Here is a 14,271-nt window from a genome sequence, read left to right as displayed (position 1 = left end):
TCTCTGAGTCCTTCTTCTCTTTTAAACCATCTAGAACTAGGATCTAAATGTGCATTCATTCTTACAATTTTTTATAATTTTGCTGGTCTATGGTTAGGCTATTGCTTGTCCAGTTTCTTGTCCTGATGATGTGGCAGACAGTTTCTAATACTAGATGATATGGTAGGAGTTCTTTGGCTAGGCTATTGCTATTAGAGATGCTCTAATAATATGATTGGCATTAATATTTTTTTAATCCACCATCTGTTCCATGAATTTTTGTTACATATCGTTCGGACCTGAAACAAAAGAGAAAAGGAAAAAATAACATGAGAATTGGATTCTGACGTGGAGGCCTTGTCAATTGCCTCACTCTCTGTCTCTAGGATTTCCGACTCAGTTGTCAAGACATCAAAATTAGCCGAGCCCAGTTCATTTTTAAAAATATTTGCTTCGAATTCGATCAATGGCGCGCAATGTAGGTGGTTCTACTGGAGAAGAAAAAGCCTTGTGCAGTCACTGTTACAGCAATATAAGATAAGGTGAAAACCGTGAAATCTTATTTTGGGTAGATGGGTCTCAATAAAAATTGAACCTTTGGCATTTTTGAGATAGAATTATGTGTTCTTATTTTCTTTCTGCTGTCTTTTGATTCGGAATTCGAGTTTTATATGCGTTGCTTATGTAGAAATCGGTAATTGACTATTTTGTACATCTTATATAGACTAGAAGAAATCTATACAAGGCAAGACATAATGCCGGTAATTATCTCAATCAAATCTCCTAATATCATATTGTGCAATCTCCCTTGATTTGTAGGATATTCCAGATTTCCTTCCAACAGCTTACTGTTGATTTGCTGTGTTTATTCTTATTTTATCCAATCAGTGTGGAATTTCTTCAACTGTTATGCTCTGATGTACAATTTGGTAGCACCTAAAAACATAAGTTTTTTTATTCATTTAGATAGCTACCTTAGATGCTAGAATACATCATTATTGATAGAAATGAAGCCATAGGCTATATTGACAATCCACTACTACTACCTAGCCAAAAGCATGGACAAATTTGAAGAAATCAGTTGAAACAATGTAAAGGCATCACAGAATTACAGATTGAGGTTTGGAATCCAAGTTGCTCTGAAAGTGTCTACCTGAGTTCAACTATCAGCAGCTGCCTCGCCTTGTTCTTGCTCATCCCGCTTCTGGTATTTGTAATGTAAAGCCACAAGCACAAACACAGCCAGGTTGAGAGAGCTTAAAACTGCCGGCTCCCAAAAATACCGGTCCAGATGGCTCTTGTTTAGTGTGTACTGAAACCAGCTAGTAGTTTTGCCTCCTCTCTCACTTACTTTACCCACAGCATACACTGAAAGCACACTACACATGAATCCCAGGCCAGATACACCATTTATGAACTGTTTGATATATCTTCTTGTGGAGTCATCTTTCATAGATCGAGGAGATTGGTCGTTGTAGAATGCAGCAACACTATTTTCCAAGAACGAATCAAGGCCTGCAAGCAGGATGAACTGGAAAATCAGCCACAATATGTTCATTGGGACGTTCTCATCTGGCTTATCGAGTAAACCGTGTTTTCTGATAACTTTGAGTCTCTTTGTCTCTACGACAGCTGCAACTATGCAACACATAATTGAGGAGATCATGGCCACTCCAATTCCCACAGCTGGTGTACCTTCCCATCGCCCTGCTAGAAGGGCTTCAGCACACCAGCCAAACACCTTGTTGGCTGACCTCTGTGCCAGTAGGAGTATCTGAGGAGGTAACTTTAATGTCCCTAATTTCCGGTTCATGTTTTTTGCTTGCTCCACGAAATATGTGTTTCCAGTCGAGGACACCATCCCACATACAACGAAGGTCATCCACATAGGGACCATCCGAACAGCAATTTTGGCGTCTTCGACTTGTGCTACTCAGCAGAGTCTCCATTTGTTCGTCACTTGCTTGTCTTCACTCAAATCACCAGGCAATATGATGGCAGCCTTATGCAGCCACCTGAATTCCAAGATTGCAAGTCAGTATCTATATACAATACCCCTCTTTTTCTTTTGTTCCCATACAAAGATTTTCTATGAGGAACTAATATGGATTTTGATGACGAACAAACACCCTCAAGTGCCTAATGAAGTGTCACGCGATTTGATGTCAAATTAGAGAAGCACATACCTAAGCAAACAAGTAGGCGAAAAATCGGCTACTTGTTCCCCATCTTTCTTGTAATATTGCTCATCACTCAATGGGGGTTGGAATAGCTTCAAGGCAGCAGCCACAAACACTCTGCACACATTAGTCACTGGGCTCCCCTTTGGCCTGACCTTCCTGTAGCAAGGCCAACCAGTCGGAAAAATCAATGTCGCAAAAACTGTACAGATAGCCGGAATGCCAAACCGGAGCTTCCATGGTTTTATATACGGAAGTGCAATCGCTCCAACTATAGGCACAATCACCACCATAACTATACCCGGTATTTGACAGAAGAAACGTAATGGATCAAGCTGAGTGCATCTTGGTATATTTCCATCACCTTCGTCTTCATTGTCATCAGGTTTCTTGGCCTTCTGGTCTGCAACATATGTTTTCACAGAGACGAGGTTACCGGCTATGCCAACTGCTATCAACGACATGCCCATGTAGAAGAGGACTTTCTGGGTGTGGCCGATGCATTCTGGGACATAGCGTTGGCATGTCTTGGCGAGCACTGGTGGTGTTGACATTGTAACGAGCCCGATTCCCTGTTACATGGAAGGAGAACATACATAACAAGGAATCGATGAGACGATAACAAAGTTAGCAACTACTGACCACGCTGTAGGCGATGCTGGAAATTAAGAGCATCTTGAAGTTTCCGAGGAGAGTGTCGACGATGAAAAGGAAAAAAACGGGGAGGATCATGGAGATTCCATTCCAGATGTTCAAAATAGCAGCAGCGTGAGTGTAGCTTAGTTTCCAAACAGTAGTCAAATAATCTTGCATCTCAAAGAAGGCGTAGGCCACTAATATGTCAGCCCATAGCAGCGCTGAGATGAGATATACTCCCTCCGTCCACGAATAGGAGTCCCGTTTTTCCATTTTGGTCCGTCCATAAATAGGAGTCCCGGTTCATAATTACCTTAAATAGTAAAAAGACCCCACATTCCACCAACTCATTCCACTCACATATCATTTAAAACTATTATATACAAGTGAGACCCTATTCCACTAACTTTCTTCCACTCACTTTTCTTCACATTTCTTAAAACCCGTGCCAGATAGAAATGGGACTCCTATTCGTGGACGGAGGGAGTATATTTCAGTGTGTCAGTTGTAAGATCAAAATCCAAAATTTGCAACTAACATTTGACCTGAAATTCTAACAAAGCTTTGCATTTTTGGGACGAGCTCAATCAACAACAAACAGTGAGATTATAATGACTACTGCAATCAACACGTTGTTGACTTGAAAATAAGTATAGCAATAGAGCTTCGATTCCTAGCTTCCCAGATTCATCTCATTTTTCACACTTCAGAGTCCAGACCATATAATTCAATATATAAATACAGTAATACTTAATACTCTAAGGTACCAGCAAATTGTATGCCCAGCTGTCCATGACTTTGTTCGGAAAGGAGAGGAGAGGAAGAAAACAATGATTGAAGAGAACAAGTATCCAGCTATTATTCTTTAATTCTTTACCTTTTCATTTTCGATGATATAATTGATCCATTCATTTTCTCGATTCCATATCCATTTGTATAAAGGTCCTACGAAGTTTGAGTCATATTCTCACCTTGTCAAACTTTGGTCCGACGTGAATTTAAAAATACTACATTTGTCGCTTAAATTTTATCACAATTTATATTTCTATAACACTCCAAATATAAATGTACACCATTTATTATAGGTATATACACCCCAAACATAAATACACACTCCAATTTCCTTTCACCTCATCATTCTCTCCATTTTTTTTCGCCATACCACAACTCTTACAACCCCCCGCGTTCTCAGATTAGGCCCCTCCAAGCCAAAAACATTAAATTACACTATTCACAACTATTAACTATTTTAATCTTAAAATTGAGAAGTTAAACTATTATAACACGAAAAATTCATTTTCATTCGGAAAATTAAAAGTAAATAGTACAAGTCCTAAAAATTCAAAAAATACAATTCCTAAAAATGGAAAAAAAAACAAAAACAAAACTACTTGTTTTCCTAATATTTGAGGGGTGTAGTTGAAATGAAAATGTTGTAGAATACTACTCCCTCCGTTCCATAGTAATGGAGGCAAAACTTTTCGGCACGGAGATTAAGAAAAATTGTGTTAGGTGAGTTAAGTAAAGAGAGAATAAAGTGGAAAATGAAAAAGGTAGAGAGATGAAGAGAGAAAAAAGTAAGAGAGAGTAAAGTAGGTGTGGAAAAATGTGTTGAATTTTACTAAAAAGGGAAATGACTCTATTACTATGGAACGGACGGAAATGGAAAAACGCCCCTATTACTATGGAACGGAGGGAGTATAAAATTGTGGTGAAACGAACAAGATTTGGTTTGATACTTATAGAGTTAAAGAAAAAAAAATGAAAAAGAGTTATGGCCAGGCCTCGCTTGCCCGCACCAAGATGAACTGCTTCTAGACGCGGTCCAAGCCCCTCTCGTGGCCCAGACCACGCCCACCCCACCTCCAAGAAAAATTGTGTTAGGTGAGTTAAGTAAAGAGAGAATAAAGTGGAAAATGAAAAAGGTAGAAAGATGAAGAGAGAAAAATGTAAGAGAGAGTAAAGTAGGTGTGGAAAAATGTGTTGACTTTTACTAAAAAGGGAAATGACTCTATTACTATGGAACGGACGGAAATGGAAAAACGCCCCTATTACTATGGAACGGAGGGAGTATAAAATTGTGGTGAAACGAACAAGATTTGGTTTGATACTTATAGAGTTAAAGAAAAAAAAATGAAAAAGAGTTATGGCCAGGCCTCGCTTGCCCGCACCAAGATGAACTGCATCTAGACGCGGTCCAAGCCCCTCTCGTGGCCCAGACCACGCCCACCCCACCTCCAACGCTGTGAGCTCCCAGCCGGACCCTAGGAATGAGTTTGTTACCTTTGTAATTTGGCTATGAAATGAGTTATTTTATCCACTTTATCAGGAACAGCCAAAAACTGAATTTAAATATAACAATTTTTTCTTCTTCATATTTTTTTCTCTTAGATATCCCATTCTCCCACTTCTCCATTAAAGTTTATTAAAGATTATTTTCTTCCGTAGACATTAGATTTTTTTTTTCTTTTCGTAGATATTAGATTCCTATTTATAACAGAGATATCAAATATCACAATTCCCTCATTTGCAAGTAAAACTTTTTTCTTCTTCTTTCATTTCCTGTAAAATAATTTAGTAACCTTTTCATCAGTTGAGATAGATGATATTTTTTCATCTCCATTATATGACTATCATGTTCCCAGTCAAATTTATGAGTTATATGAAAAAATAAAATCTAAAGTAATGCAAAAAATTTTAAAGAGTGCAATTTAAATTTTATCTTTTTTTTTTTATATTAAAAACGTGTCCATAGTGGGAGGGGGGATTAGGCACACTTTAAATTTTATCTTGGGAAAATGAAGTTTGCATCTAAATCTAGAAAATAATACTCCCTTCTCATAAGAATATGCACTTTTAAATGGACACATAATTTAATGCATAATTAATTGATAAAGTAAGAGAAAAGTAGAAAGAAATGTAATTAAAGTAGTTAATGGGGAATGGGTCTCACTTCATTAGAAATAAAAGAGTTTCCAAATTTAGAAAGTGCATTTCTTGTGGGACGGACTAAAAAGAAAATGGTGCATATTCTTGTGAGACGGAGGGAGTATTATGGAGTAGATCACGTGTTAATTTCATAGATATCAGCTTTATTAGCCTGATGGACTAATTCAAATCTGAACCTTTTAGTTTAAGATTGAATATTTATTACCCAATAAAAAATACTCTCCCCATCCCTAAACATTTGCGACATATTTTTATTTTCGTCCGTCTGACAAAATTTGTCATATTTCACCATCTCAACATTTTTGGCAGTGGACCCCACATATTAATAAAAGTAATTTTAAAAGTAGGACCCGCATTCTACTAATTTTTTCGACACACTTTCCGTTTAATTTCTTAAACTTGTGCTTAGTCAAAATATGATGCTCCCTCTATTCCATAGAAATATGTCATATTTCCTTTTCGTCCGTCCTATAGAAGTAGTCTATATCCATTTATGACAATCTTTTTTCTCATTCTCTTTTATTTTATCATTTATGAGTCTCATCATCTATTACACAATTTCAACTATATTTTCACTTTCTCCTTACTTTACCAGTTATACATTAAAACTTATGTCAATTCTAAATGGCCTATTTATATGAAATGGAAGGAATAAAATTTAAGAAACCAGGGAGTACATCCCAATTAACTCACACCCGATTAATATAATTAACTCACACCCGATTAATATGCAATCTAAATCTAGTTGGCCATGAAAGTCACTATCATGTACTCATAATTACTTATCTATAATATCAGTAAATGTCTTGCTCATTATATTTTTACACTGCTGCGAAGGTACTTAATTCTAAGAATTCATACCAAAATTTCCATCAAGCAAACTAGAAGGGGCCTTGTAAAATTATTAGTAGTACTCTTTTCATTCCGCTTAAGTTGATACGTTTTTCTTTTTAGTTTGTACCAATTAAGATGACACATTTTTTTTTTTTTTTCTGGTAACTTTTTGTCACCAATTAATACATCCAACCTTTTTTTCCCACGCTTATTAAAATATTATTTTTCTTTCTCTTTCTATTTTAATACTTATACACATCTTTTCTCTCTCCAATTACACAGTTTAATCAATAACTTATAAAATCTCGTGCCGGTCAAGAAATATGTCATCTTAGTCGGGACGGAGGGAGTATAATATAAATATAGAATTATTTTATGAGTAAAAGTCAAAATTGGTCCAGAACATATGGTCATTTTATGTTTTTGGTCCTAAACATTATCTTTTGGATTTTGTGGTCCTAAATGAAGGAACTGGCAGCGGAAGCGTTCGATAAATTCAAATAAATAAATCACATAATAATCAGATCTATTTAGCAGATTATTTAGACAAATTCTATTCGCGTAATTATCACATGTATCATGCTTATAACTTGAATTAATTATACTTTAAGTATAATTGAAACCTAAAACATGCTTTTATACGGAGCAGAAATAATACCTTGTTGATTCTCCAAAGAATCGACGATGGCTAGCGGCTTCTCCACGCGACGCTTTGAATACTAGACCACAAATCTTCTCTCTGGTTCCCGAACTGTACTCCAATATCAGTGTGGGCTGATCTCACCAGAATACTAGGACTTAAATAAAAGAGACAGAAATTTGAATCCACGGAGGAGGGGTTGGAAGAAAATTTCGTCCCTCTCTATGAAGGAGTGGTCGAAAATTTTGAAAAATAAATAATGTGTATTTTATGTCTCATTTATTCTCCTATTTATATTAAGTTCCTTTTGAGCCAGACAGGGAGCTATGGAAGGTTTTGGATATGGGCTCACCCAATTCACTTTTTACTAATCAAATTGAACCCACAATTTAATACAAGCTTTAATTGGAATATTACGAGCAGGCACTACAGAAGTAATATTGAACTCTCCCTATTCAAATCCGAAATTTAAGTAATCCGGGTTTCCGTTTTAACTTTTATTTCCCGCACTTAAGATAAAAATGTCCATTAATTAATTAATGTCTGCTATGTACTTAATTAATTAACATCTTATTAATTCTAAGAGTGGACTTAGCATGAAACACTTATTTATTATTCTTAGAGTAATCAAACTCCAACTAGCTAGATTTCGAATAATAAAACCTTGTTTCGCGCTCCTCTTGAGGGCATTATCAAACGAGACTCACCTCATGCACGATTCAACATAATAGCAATCCTAGCCCCACTAGATATTAAGCACCACTACCCAATATATCAGGATTATTGGGTTGCGCAAAACCCGCACCTTTTGATAAGTCAAAGTAGTGCATAATTGATAAGGCTCGTTTTATGCATTGGTTTTTGGTGATATTATATGCTTTTGGGGGAGATAATGCACAAATTTTGAGCTTAAGTGTGCAGAAATGTGCTCGATCCAGGAGTTTGTGCTAATTGACCTGGAAGATGCAAAATAGCTGATTTTGAAGTAAAATACCAGAAGTCGTCGCTCGGACCTAGGAGAATCAGGAAGTTGACGACAAGAGTATAAATAATGCAAAAGCGCAGAAAAAGTCATCTACCTGGTCAAGGAGACAGAATGGCGGAATGGAGCTGAAGCGCAGAAAAAGTCATCTGCGTGGTCAAGGAGATAGAATGGTGGAATGGAGCAAAAGTGCAAAAAAAATCATCTACCTGGTCAAGGAGACAGAATGACGGAATGGAGCAAAAGTGCAGAAAGAGTCACCTACCTGGTTAAGGAGACAGAATGACGGAATAGAGCAAAAGTGCAGAAAACGTCGCCTACCTGGTAAGGAGACAGAATGACGTGCTGGCATGAAGATCCTCAATTACTGCAAGGGTAAAATGGTCAAATACCGACAAAAAGTTGCCTTAGGGTTGAAGTTTAAGCCACTCTATAAATAGAAGCTTTCCACAATGAAGCTCTCGTAGGCGCTTAACGCTATCGTAGTTTAGGTAAGAAGCTCTCGTAGGCGCTTAACGCCACCGCTCTCTTAGTTTATAGTTTGTTGCTTTCTTGGCTTAAATATGTAGTTTCATCGGAGGAATTGACGACTTCACATTTGGATCTCAACTTATTTTCATTTTTATAAAGCTTCGGTGTTTATTTTCATGTTGATGATGCTATTTATTTATGTTTCTTGGATGCTTTTCGCAATTGGTAGCTTAGATGTTTAGATCCATGCTGTTTACATGATTTCCAGTAGTTTAGAGGTTGAGATCTAGTTGTTCACGTGCTCGATTTCTGAGATCCGATAGTTATAGTGATGCATGCAAGGTAATCTGTGTTTATTACGTTTTCTGCTTGACCCAATAGCGTAGATCTGGTAGTTTTAGCTTGAATTTCGTGTTTACGTCTCCTTTTGAAACATGCTCTGTTTTATTTCGTCAATGGTGTTGAAGCTCTGTTCTATGGTCTGTTTTTACTTGGTTGTTTGAAGAAGATGAAGTGGGAGTTAGTTAGAGAATCAGATCTGCTTTTTGCTTTTGCCTTTTGCTTTTCCAGCTATTCTGTCAGCCCAGCTAGTTTGAGAAAAGTGGTCCCCACTTGCTTTTGCATCTTTGTCTGCTTATTTTGGGAAAGTTTCAGCATGTTCCTTTAGTTACAGGTGTTCAAGTCAGTTTAACTCTAGTTTACAAGTTGCAAGTATCCGTACTTTTCTCATCCCATAGGTTAGGTAAATATAGTCCAGTTTAATTCCGCCAGGTCAAGTAGATTAGAGTTTTAACCCACTCAATGAATGCGTGGCAGCAGCCTTTTCCGCTTGTGTCGTAGAAACGATCTCGAGTAGGTCCATAGTCCATGTGGTTCGACCCCGCTCTTACCGCTTATACTTAGTAATATTCGTTGCATTAGTGGGAAAATTATAAATCTTGTTGAAAGGAGGGACACGTGCACACGACACACGTTTAAAAACCCTCTCTTCAAATGGCGCCGTTGCCGGAGATGGATGGTGTTATTTGTGTGTTTGCGAATGTTTTGCTGTAAATAGTTTACTTATTATGTTTTCTTTTGTTTCTTTTTTCAGTTTATGAACAGTAAGTCATTTAAAGAGACTAGAGTAGACGTGCAGTGTGTGATATCTCTCGATCTAACAGGTCTAGAGGATTCGACTAGATTTCAGAGGCTAGAAGATCATGAAACTATCAGACAAGGGTCGTTGGGTGCACTCTATTTCTTCAAAACCTCAACCCACTATACTACAACTAGCACATGGTAGTAAAGGATTGATCCCACGAGGACGAAGGTGTTACGAAACTGCATTTGAGGATGTTTTGGGAAAGGGGGTTGGCTGCTGGCACGCAATTTGTGGTTCGAGTACTAAAACCACTGGGTATGAGAGACTTAAACTACTTTACTCTACCTACTGGGTCTAAGAAATGAGAACATACGGAACATGCATGACTTTGAGAAACGAAATGTTTTAAAGTTCTAAGACAACTAGAGCTAACTTAACTAGATGGAATTTCCTAATTTGGACAAAAAAAGACAAAGCAAACAGTGGGGACAAATTTCCTTAAACTACCAGGTTCTAGAAAAGCATGCAGAAAAGTAAAAAGAAATGCAGAAAGTACTGACAGGGTCTGGAGAACATGCAGAAAAGCAAGGTACATGCAGAAAGTACTGACAAAAGAAGATCTGGTTCTAACTACCAACAAACTTCATCTTCTTCTTGAATCAAACGAGAATAGCAGGTAAAACATAGCAATAAACACCATGAAAACAGAGCAAACTTCAGATCTAAGCTTAAAACGAGAAATTAAAGCCTAAACTAATAGATCTACGCTACTGGACCTAGAGGATGCAGAAACAGAAAGTAAATAGTCATAATCATGCAAAACGTAAACAGCAAACACCAGATCTACGAAATTCCAACTCAAATCCACCACAATTCAACAAATCCACACATCTCCATACGTAAATCCACAACCTCCAACAACAAACCAACAGATCTCAACTCCAAACATCCAACAATCAACAACAACGAAAGCGAAAAGCAAGAAATAAGCATTAACTCAGCGAGATCCAACAAAAACCAACATAAACTTCCATAATAACGAGAAATAGGGTCGAATACAGCAGATCAAAGTCAGAAACTAGAGTACGAAACTAAAAACCAACGAGTGCTTAAACGAAAACAAACTAAACAAAGCAAGATAAATATTGTTTCTTCGTCTTTACAAGGCGGTGTTACACAGCAGTAAAACGACGAGAACCAAGACGGCGGCCAGAAATCACCCCATCTCCTAGTGCGCAGCAAGTGAAACGAGTTTTAAGTGTGAAAAACAGGGAGCTAAGTATACTGTGTTGAAGCTGATCGAGAATTGATATATCCAGTCGTGCCTTCTTCCTTAAGGTTGATCTCTTTATATAGGAGAGGCTCTGATCCCTAGGGCATCCTTTTTGGTGATTTGACGCTTGTGCCCTTGAATAAGATGCTCTAAAATATCTGCTCTCTGCCTTTTTCTGCTCCTGTCGCCAACTTCTAATTCTCCCAGGTCCGGACGACGACATCTGAATTTCACCTCAATCTCCTCTCTTTTGCATCTGCCAGGTCAGGTAACAATAACTCCTGGATCCGGCAGATTTACTACGCACCTGAACTCAGAAACACAGATTAGCACCCAAATGCACAGAATTTTAACCCAAAACCAATGCATGAAACGAGCCTTATCAATAATCAATATCGTATTCTCAATACTAACTTACATTGATTAAGAAACAAATATTTATCAAGACCTCGTCTTTCAGTAGATAGCATTAGGGATGTCAATCTAGCCCGAAACCCACGGGTCGACCCGAATTAACCGGTAAAGTCATAGGGTTAGGGCCGAAAAATTACAACACATATTCACAAGCAGGCTACACGGGCTAACCCGTTCGGGTCGGCAGGTTATGCGGACTGGCCCGGGTAAGTTAGGGGTTAGCCCACGAGTTGAGCATTTAAAACAAAAATATAATTAAAATTTTGGATTATATACTTATATGAAGTACTCTCTCCGTTCCACAGTAATAGAGGCATTTCATTTTCTGCACTCTATTTGAAAAAATGATAATAGATAGTTAAAGTGGAGAGAGAATAAAATAAGAGAAAAATAATGTAGAGAAGAGTCTTATCTACAATATTCTCTCTCTTACTTTACATTTTCTCTACTTTCAGTATTTATAATTATTTTTTCAAAATGAGTGCGCAAAATGAAATGCATCTATTACTATGGAACGAAGGGAGTATATTTGATAAGGGGATTGATTAATTGCTAACTCATCATTTAATTAATAACTACAACTAATTTAAGGCCTTAGGATTTTAGAAAAAGTGTGGTCTACAATTTTCCACATGTAATTTTTGTTGTTAGTTATTAAATCGAAAAAGATTAAAAAAAACTCCAAATTAGGGTTTTGGATGAAAATGTCAATATAGTGTTTCGAAAATATCAACACAATGCTTTGAGAATGTCAACAGAATGCTTTAAGAATGTTAACTCATGGCTTATATTGACATTCTACACGTATTATATTGACATATTTTATATAGTATGTTGACATTTTTTGCTATACGAAAAATTTAAAAATTTTCGAAATTTTTTTCAAAATTTGACGTCGGAACATATGCATGTATGATATCGTTGGAATCCTTATGAAATTATCTTTAATTGATATATGCTATATGAATTTAAAGTTATGGGATTTCTTTTAAAAGTTAGTTATAACTAATTTTGTAGTTAATTGACATTAATACCCCTATTGATATTTTTTGGAATTAATCCTATGGCCTTATTGACGTTTTTTGTTGATCGTATTGATATATCGGGGTTGATGATCTAGGCCCTTAATTTGAATATCTAATGACTATTATTTAGTTGTAGTTAGCAATTAAGTGTTGAGGTAGCAATATAACACTCCCCTGTTTGGTAATATCAAATTATTAAATATAACATTGATATGAAGAATATATGGTAATTATGTCTTCTCTCGAATTTTGTTTTAGCCTTTAGAATAAGGCAATTAACATGCATTAAGCTAAATCAATCATTTTTCAGTTTATTTTAAAATTAATAATAATAAACCTCTCTATTGCCAACGTTAATTAAAACTCAAATGAGAAAATTCATCATCTTCATGGCCAGTTTCATCAGCCCAATCCACTTCGAATTTGCCAGCTGATTTCATCAGTTTAGTTAGTCCGGTTAGATCTTCTAAATATGTAGGATGGTTGATTGCTTCAAGTATAAAATCCAATCCGCTCTTTCTCATACTTCTCCACAACAATATGAAGTGCATGATTTCCATTAAATTATAGTCAGATTCAATTAATTAAACGATATGTTTATCTATTTTGTTTCAATTTTAAATTATATTATTATTTTCTTTCTCTTGTTCACTTTGATAATACTTTACTATTTGCAACAATCTATTTTTTAATAATTTAGAATATTGGATTGGATATAAAGTAACATATAAGATTACTATTAACCCGAATAGCCCGTGGGTTAGCTCGAAATCCGAAGAATTAGGGTTAGAGCCGAAAATTTATGATCCGAAAAATTCATAGCGCGAATAACCCGAACCCAAATAGCCCGACAACCCGAGTGGACTGGCCCGAACGCGAGCGGGTTAGCCCAATTGACATCCCTAGATAGCATAAAGACTCGTCTTGCTGTTAGATCCGTTCAGTGCTTTACCACACACCAATGTCATCTTATTTCAGTAAAGCTTAGAAATATGCAGACTGACATTGCTACCTTTCACGATGGAAAGTCTAATTCCATCTAGGTCGTGAAACTCTTCTTTTTCTTTATTTAGGACTGACCGTGTTACCTTAAAGTGGACGACACCCACAATCAGTCTACTAAAACAAAGACTTAGACATTGTTAAGTTTTCTTATACATTTAAACATGCAATTAACATCCACTAAATGTAAAATATAACAACATTATGATAAAAATAATTTGTTTTATTCCTTGGAATATAAAATAAGATTTTTACAGTATTCAATCACTCGAAACGTGATTTCTAGTATACAAACTCTAACACTGAACATATGTAAATTTGAGCATTTTGGTCCTTTGTTAACATTTTGAAGTGACTGCAGCTACACTATGTGCACAGTAAGGAATATCAAGCTTCCTGAGTCCAGCGAATCCACTAGATCACTGGGTCTAGGAACTCACGGATCGTTGAAAGATCTCGGTCGTCAGACACACAGAATACCTCTTCAAAACCCTCAACCACGTATACTAAAATTAGCACAGGGAAGTAGGGATCGATCCCACAGAGATGAATGCACAAATAAACATGTTCAAAGACTCGGGAACTATTTTTTGTTGGCTGCGGCCACGCATTTTTAGGGTTGAGCTTTACTTCCTAGACTTGGTGATAGAAATATGTTACCCTAACAGCTAAATCTAGGCAGAAACAGGAAACAAGCATATAAACTGAACAAGCGAGGAAATTACTAGATCTAAGAAAACTATTCCCTAAATTACCCAGACCTATGAAAACAACTGAATGCGGGGTCCATTTTCTGAAAAGG

General features: G+C 36.6%; 1 pseudogene across 1 annotated transcript; it reads right to left on the bottom strand.

Annotated features, from left to right (window-relative positions):
* Nucleotides 1-890: 890 nt before the first annotated feature.
* On the bottom strand, nt 891-3,719 carry LOC125206167 (protein NRT1/ PTR FAMILY 5.5-like; annotated as a pseudogene). The gene is made up of 3 exons (XR_016132612.1): nt 2,802-3,719; nt 2,166-2,731; nt 891-1,994 (listed from the first exon to the last, which is right to left on the bottom strand). The product of XR_016132612.1 is annotated as a protein NRT1/ PTR FAMILY 5.5-like (transcript).
* Between the last annotated feature and the right edge of the window lie 10,552 nt (nt 3,720-14,271).

This window comes from Salvia hispanica, chromosome 6 (assembly GCF_029641045.1).
Source record: "Salvia hispanica isolate PSC_SH4W2 chromosome 6, Shi_PSC_v1, whole genome shotgun sequence".
NCBI classification, from domain to species: domain Eukaryota; kingdom Viridiplantae; phylum Streptophyta; class Magnoliopsida; order Lamiales; family Lamiaceae; genus Salvia; species Salvia hispanica.
This window is presented reverse-complemented; position numbering and strand designations above follow the sequence as displayed.